The sequence below is a fragment of the Lactuca virosa genome, chromosome 1 (genome assembly GCF_052849685.1).
Source record: "Lactuca virosa cultivar CGN04683 chromosome 1, Lactuca_virosa_CGN04683_v6, whole genome shotgun sequence".
Lineage (NCBI taxonomy): Eukaryota > Viridiplantae > Streptophyta > Magnoliopsida > Asterales > Asteraceae > Lactuca > Lactuca virosa.
In genome coordinates, this window is record NC_136426.1 from 119566477 (window position 1) to 119574733 (window position 8257).

Below are 8257 nucleotides of genomic sequence, written 5' to 3' on the forward strand. Positions count from 1 at the left end.
CTGCAATACAAGAAACAAGAACCATATTAAAGAACCAGCAAGCATCCATTCATAACATCGAGAAGCAGATAGGGCAGCTAGCTCAATAAGTTAACCAAAGACAAGCGGGTGAACTTCCAAGTAAAACCGAGAATAATCTGAGAATGGGGAACGTAAATGCTATAACAACTAGTTTTGGGGAAATTTTCACTCCTCTGACCCCTACACAAAAGGCCTCAACAAAGGTGCAAGCAGAAAAGACAGAAGACTCGAGTTCAGCTAAATCCGATACGACTCGCCGAGTCCCTCTAGTGGACTCGACGAGTCCATGGTCTGATGACAAAACTGTTGTTCCCTTAAAGCCTTACAGGCCACCTTTGCCCTATCCAATTCGAGCCATACCTGATGAAAAGGTTAAAAAGTACAGAACTTTCATGGAACATGTTAAAGCCCTTCAAGTCAACATTCCATTAGTTGAAACGATACTTCAAACGCCTAAATATGTAAACTTACTTAAGGGTCTCTTTTCCGCTAGAAAAGATATGGCTGAAGTCGCTGAGTTAGTGTTAAATGAGCTACCAGAAAAGAAGGGCGATCCGGGAAGCATCTCGATTCCTTGTCAATTTGGGAATATAATTTCTACTCAGGCATTAACCGATTCGGGTGCAAGTATTAATCTAATGCCATATTCTTTCTTCAAGAAGTTGAATTTGCCGGAGCCAAAGCCTATTAATATGAAGATCCATCTAGCAGATAAGACAATCATTCGTCCAAAAGGTGTTTGTGAAGATCTTCTCATAAAGGTTGACAAATTTGTATTCCCCGTGGATTTTGTAGTACTTGACATGGAAGAAGACCCCAAAGTTCCAATTATTTTGGGGAGACCATTTTTGAATACCGCATGTGCATTAGTAGATGTATGCGAGTCCACACTAACATTAAGGGTAGGAGATGAATCGGCAGTGTTTAAGGCTACACAAGATATTAAGCAAGAAGAAACAATAGAATTTGTGGAATACGCACCGACTCGCCGAGTCGCATCGACAAACTCGACGAGTCCAGTCGAAAAGTTCAGTAATGCGGACAACCTTGACCTGCTATTTACAAGTTCTTTTCCTGTCCTCGACATGAAATTTTTTCCTGATCCTTTGGAAGGTCCAGCAGCAGAAGGCGAAATTGTTAAAAATTATTGTGACTTCCAAAACGCTCAAGTATCTTACCTTGATACGATGATACAAAAAGATGAAGAAATTCGACTTGACGAGGAGGCAAGCATGGGAGAAAAGGAGAGTGCAAGGGCTGATGATTTGACTAATTCGTCCCTTGAGTCACAAATTGCTAATCAGGAAATATTGTCGCCTATAATTAAAAGAACAAAGCCTCGTGCCCGCATCTCTACTATTTATGAAGTATTCACAATTGAACCATCAGACTCTTTAGTGAGGGACGAGAGTGAGGAAGAATCCTTCAATTCGAGAGATGATGAAGTAGAAATTGAACGAGAATTCGAGGTTGACAAAGAAAAAGTGCTAGAAATGGGTCGAAGTCGAGGGGTGAGGAAAAAGAAGTGTGGAAAAAGGGCTAGGAGTGAATCTGAAAATAATGCTCAAAAGAAGAGAAAAGAGGAAGTGAGAAGAGCATACAAGAGGAAAATACATGTTTACAAAACGAAATATAAGCAACAAAAGATTAAGCATGGCATCCCGATGAAGAACAATGAAGGAACGTAGAGCGGGAGGGAGTCCAGCTAAAGACTCCTCAAAAAGAAGCGTTTGGCGGGAGGCAACCCGTTATGAGAGTTTGCTTTCTTTTTCCTTTATCATTTTCATTTTAGTTTTTGTTTGATTTTCTTAGGATTTTTCTGTTTTCATCTTCTAAATCATCAAAAATGATTGCTTGAGGGTAAGCATGGTCTGAGTGTGGGGTGGATTGAATATTTTTACGAAGAGATGATAACTTTCATTCGCGACCAGACTCGCCGAGTCTGACCCCGACTCGACGAGTCGACTTTATTTACTGAAAAAAAATAAAAATATTTTTACATCTGGTAAAACTAGGGTTTTAACCCTAATCTGGAACACATCTCAGCCGACACACTCGTCGTGCACCTCTTTCTCTCTCAAGCATTCATCAATTTCTTCCAATTTTCTCCCAATTTTTCGAATTTCATCAAGCAAGGTACTTAATTTCTTCTATATTGCTGTTAAAATCATGATTTTTAGATGTTTGGAAGTATCAATTTGATAGAACACCCGTTTTTGGAATTTTAGAATTTTTAGGGTTTTGATTTTGACTTAATTATGGTGTTTTGGATGAATGTTCTTGCACTAATATGCCTTATACACATTCCTGGACAAACCCTTGGACTAATTTTGAGTTTTTATGGTTGAAATTTCACAGACCCGCCGACTGACTCGAGCAGTTCATCAGACTCGCCGAGTCTATTCATGGACTCGACGAGTCCAGTCGTGAACCCAGATTTATTTTGTTTTAATGTGTTTCTGTGTTTTCTGGATTGTTTGTTATTTGTTGTGCAGGAACCATGTTTTTTAGGGGTCAGACTTCTCAAGGTAGCCAAGGGGATCACCCTTGGTTAGATTTCCCAAGGGTTGAATCCAAATCAACCATGACTAGATAGAAGAAAATGCTCGCTGAAATCGAGAGGAAAGACATCTACGTGCCTAATGCCATAAACTGGGGATGGCTTGGAGAGGTTCATTACAAAGAAGAATTGGCACCTTATTTGATGAAAACTTTTGTCCATAATGGCGCTTCTATAATATGTGATGGATGGAGCCGGCTTTTCCGGATCCAGGAGCCGGTATTTCAAGAGCTTTGTTGGGAGTTCTTTTCCACGATTACTTTACGAGGAGGAGAAGATTGTTATAACCCCGGGAGCCTCACTTTTTGTCTTGGGGGCGAGGTCCGCCAATGCTCCATGGTAGAACTTGCTTGGCGTTTGGGAATTTATGACCAACAATTGGTCAATACAGCTGCTTTTGGTACATTTTTGGAACACTCTCACAAGGTGTTCCTGGATGGCATTACAAGCTCAAGTTGGTGGAACACTATCGCCAACAAGGTTTATATTCCTAAATCTGCCCAAGAGGGTAGCATCCGATCACCCACCGCCTTATCCACCGCCTAATAGCCAGCACAATTAACCAAAGGAAAGATGACGACAAGGTTCCAAACCTTGATGTTTTCTACCTTTGGTGCATCATCACACCAAATGTTTTCTGTAATGTTCCATGGTGTTTGGCCACTTATTTAAGCGAAGGGGCGGTTAAGGACCGCAAAACATCGAAGATTAATGGTGGGATGTTTGTGACCCGTTTGGCTCATTCCTATGGATTAATGGGTGCGGGAGCATGGGGGATGTTAACGGAGGTTCCAACCCCTCCTTTTAGTACCATGCTTTTCAGAAGGGCAAGGATTGTCGAGGATATTGGTGGAGGACATTTTATCAAACCCCATGATGACGTGGTAATAGGTCCCGCGAAGCCGGGTCGGCGAGTGAGGAGGCGTGAGCGGGAAGTGGAAGAGGAACCGCCGGTGATTCCGGTTGATCATGACGAAGTACCAATGGATTGGTACAATGTCAAGATGAGGCAGCTTCAAGATCTAATGGCGAGGGGTATAAATTTTAGCAACGAATCCCACGTTCGGCTTTTTGATCATCTTCATATTCCACACATTGATGGGGGTAACTTCCCCTACATTCCATCTTGGGACGAGGTCATTAACGCGAGGCGTAGTGGAGCCGGAGGAAGTGGAGCTATGCATGGAGGGGACGATGATGAGGAAACGGATGAAGACTAGTTTATTTTTATTTGTGTTTTGTTGAACAATTTATTATTTTTATTTGTTTGGTTTTGGTTGTTTGAATTTTAAGTACGTTAGGATTTATTTAGTTTATGTTCTCATGGGTTGTTTTTAGTTTTCTTTTCAGAATTTGGAATGGGTCAAGTCTAAAAGGTCTCGAGAGTTATAGGAGTTTCGAGTCTAAGCGAAAGAGTTAATTAAGTCCAAGTTTTGAGTCCGGTCATAAGGAGCATTAAAATGAGTCTTATTACTAAAGAGGAGCATTAGAATTAATCCAAATCTGAAGTAATTGGAGTCTATACAAACAGACCTGGAGCAGGAAGCGAAGTATTTTCACCCAGCGGCTGACTCGCCGAGTGCATCCTCTGACTCGACGAGTCCAAGAGTAAAACCGCGATTTCTGCACTTTCCCTCTATAACTCGCCGAGTCTGCCCACTGACTCGACGAGTTGATACGACTTTTACCACTTCGCTGCTGCCTTGATGCTTATATACCACGGCGTTTGGTTCTTATTTTGAAGAGTGATTTCTAGAAATTTCCGAGAGTTTTTCCTGCGTTTTTGGAGCTTTCAACCACACGTGACATGACACCCAAGGCATGGATGAGCTGTTCCCATGTCTAAAGTCAGCTGAAGATGGAGCTTTACATGAAGAAGATCGACCTCGACATTACTACCCCAGGGGAGTTTGTTCCAATTCTCTCTCTATGTTTTTATTTTTCTTTATCATGCATAATATGCAATGGGGACATTGCATACATTAAGTGTGGGGTAGGGGGTTGGTTACATTAGTAAAAATTTTAGTTAAATTTTGAAAATTTTGAAATTTTTGCATAAAAATTGCTAGAATTTAAGTTAGAAAATTTTGGTAAAAAGCAATTAGGAATCATGATATGTATTATGATTGATGATTGCATGAAGACCCAAATGTTTAGTTGAGCCTATATACGTTCTAGTGCATTTTTGGCCTCCTTTATTCTAGTGAAATCATGGGACAAAAACACAACCTCGCTTAGTTTGAGGGATGCAATATGTTTAGCATCGTGTACTTGAAATATATCCAGGAAAATTTTTATCTTTAATCAATAAAGGTTGAAGTTGAGCGCCCTTGCTTAAGCATGTAGGTTTTGAGTGAAAAAAAGTGAGTTACATGAGAGAATTACAAGAAAAGTTTGAAGAAATTTTGGAGCAGTTAAAGTGAAGATCAAAAGATCAAAATTCCAAAGTTCAAAAGTTGAAGATACCCAAAAATCAAAGAAAATCGAAAAGGTGGCAAATTTTAAGAATTCAAGGAAATTAAAATTCAAATTATCAAGGAAGTGAAGAATTTCAAAAAGCTCCAAGGTGGTATCGAGAATTGTAATTTTAAGATTATGTATGCTTGGGTTGCTCAACCAAAAACACCTTGAGACTAGGAGGTTTTCTGCGGATGGATTCGGAGGGATGCATAAAATGAGCATTGTTCAAAAGAAGTGGGCGAGTGTTTATGAGGATTGTGAGTATTTAGGATGAGGGCGGTCGTTTAGGAAAAATTTAGACACAAATGCATGCGTTGCGGTTTTGGCATAATGGCTGGGTTTGATTGGGATTGTCTTATGTGATATTATTGTGCTAAAATTCAGTTTTGCTTGGGGGCAAGCAAAAGTCAAGTGTGGGGTATTTTGATATGTTCATATTTAGCCCTTTATTTAATATTGATTTTTATCATTTATTAGTTATTTATTTGCATATTATGGACAAAAGATACTTAAAAGTGTTTGAATTATGTTTTCAGTCAAAAAGGAATGCTCGGAAGCAAAAAGAAGCAGGAGTAACCATCGGGAAGTTTTGGAATGATCAAAAGAAGAAAAGACAAAAAAATGGAAGGAACTCGGCGAGTCTGACATCGACTCAACGAGTCGCTACGAAGATTCGCGAAGTTGAGGAATCCTTAACTTGCCGTACACGGGGATTAGGTGATGGACTCGACGAGTCGGTCATGGACTCGGCGAGTCGGGTCGAATTTATAAATATGGCTTTTCAGATCGATACAAAAGGAAAGAAGAGAACCCTTGGGGAAAAAGCTGCGAATTAAAGTCAGAGAAGACCTAGAGAACAAAGATCCAACCCTAAATCCGATTCCGAAGGAGATTAGAGGCAATTTTCATTATTCTTAATTCAATCTATCGTTTTTCATCATGAATAGACATATAGATTTCATTTTTATGCTTTCAATTGCCTCAATCATGAGCTAAAACCTTTTAACTTCTGTTTGGGGAGACAATATTGAGACTATGGTTTGATTTATGGTAGGATTAGTTTAATATTGGTGATTTTGTTAATTTAAGCTTGTTAAAGAACCTTATGTGTGAAGGATAACTATTTTTCTGTTAATAGGAAGATAATTAAGTTGCATGAACATCTCTTAATTGTTTACCTCGTATAATTTATGTGAACACTTTATTATATGACTAGGATTAGCGAATGTGAAACTAGAATTAATAAGAAAATAGGTAAATTTACGTGTGAGCTTGTGTGATGAACCATCAACAAGAGGTTAACTAAAGGGCCAATTTAGTTAACCATTACAAGTCTTAATTAACCCGAATAAATAACCTAGGGAATTAAATTAATTTAGACAACTGGCCACTGTTTGAGTTTGTTTATTTTCTAAGGATTAGTGTAGCGAATGTGAACCTAATCACCTGAATCGGTAGCCAATAAAAGAATTAATCCATTGCACTATTACCATAAAATCAACCATAGGATCAATTGAGTTGAACCTAAACAGAAGTCTCCTTCATATTTGAATTTAGTCGAATCTTTGCTTATCTAGTTTTTAGTTAATTAGTTTAAGTATTAGTTAGTAAGTTTCTAGTCTTGTAAAACTAGAGAAAACCCTCTCTTTTATTATTTGTTAGTTGCTATTAGATAATTTTAGTAATTAGTTTAAATTGTCTTTCTCTGAGTTCGATACCCTGCTTACTAGAACTATACCACCAATAGACAGGTCCACTGCCTTTTGTGTGATTAATTTAAATTTTATAAGTAGGATTAAAACTAGTTCGTTTTACACACATCAAACACAATCAACGAAAGAAGGATGCACCAGGAATACTTTAAAACTTATTTTATCGCTTCAGAATATTTTTGCAAGAGGGAGAGAGTAGATAGGAAGAATTCTTCTGCCTTCTACATACATAAACATAACAGCCTATATATAGGCCCGGACTTCAAACTAAGTTTAAAAACTATAAAATATTACAAGATAATAATTGAGTGCACTGTATGACAGCTGGTTAAACAAATGTCTTCATTATTGTAGCTTTATTAAAGCAAATAGAGAATATTGACAGATGTAGAAATTTCCACCATATAGCCCTTATGCTTTTGTCTTCTTCTTTTGTAGCTTTTCCAATAGCATGTCTTCAATAGTGGCAAAAGCATCTTCAACAGTGAAGTCATCCATAATGTCATTGGTATCATCGATTGGCTGAGATTCTCTTGCTAGACAATTTTCATCATTGCTTGTGGATAACATGGAGCTGTCTGATGGTCGTTTATTGAGGTTTTGAAGCAGGTCTTCTTTCATCTGACGAAAATAAGTCTTGATAATTTCGTCTTTTGATGGGGAGGAATTTCCTTGAGCTTTAATGGAATTTAGAACTTTTTCATAAGGATTAAAATTTTTTGATTGTTCCTTATGAGATAAAAATTCTTTTTGAGATTTATATTTCAAAATTGCCTGATTGATATTATCAATCGTTTGTTTGGAGTTTATCTCATTTGATGTTGGATCTTTTTGCAACATTTTTGCCCAAAATTTTGTAAGATATGGTCTTTGTAAAGATGGGAACTTATTAGGACTGTAATCAACTTCTGGGATCCATTTCCAAATCCAAGGAATGGAAAATTCTATGAAAAAATGTAGAGGATGTATTACTTCTCTTCCTCCGTTGGAGTGCTCAAGAGCCTCCCTGTATTTTGGAGCCACATGAATCCATTCAACATATAAGGATTTGAACGGTTCAGGGAGAATTTGAACACTTGGGCCATATGATGACCACCATTGAGTAAACCAATTTGGCAACTTTTGTTCATAAACTTGGTCACAAATTTTGAAAAACCAAGAATGTTTCTTCTTTGGATTTTCATAAAGAAAAGCTTTATAAAAGCTGTCTATATAATCCCAAAATTTGTATTTTATTAAGATCTTTTGATCAGGGTGGAGAAATTCTCTTTCCCTGAGGGTGCTTAAACCCCATTCCTCTGCAAATATAATCCTTTTGAATATTACTTTGCTGAACTTGTAAACTTTTTTGTCTCCTGAAGAGGAGAAATGTGAAATTTCACATGTACCTGTAGAAATTAGTATATTTTCATAATAATTTCGTGATTTATAAGAACATGCTGCGTATGACGCAGTATCCAGATATCTGAAGAATAAATTCCATGGATCATTATTATCCTCAAAA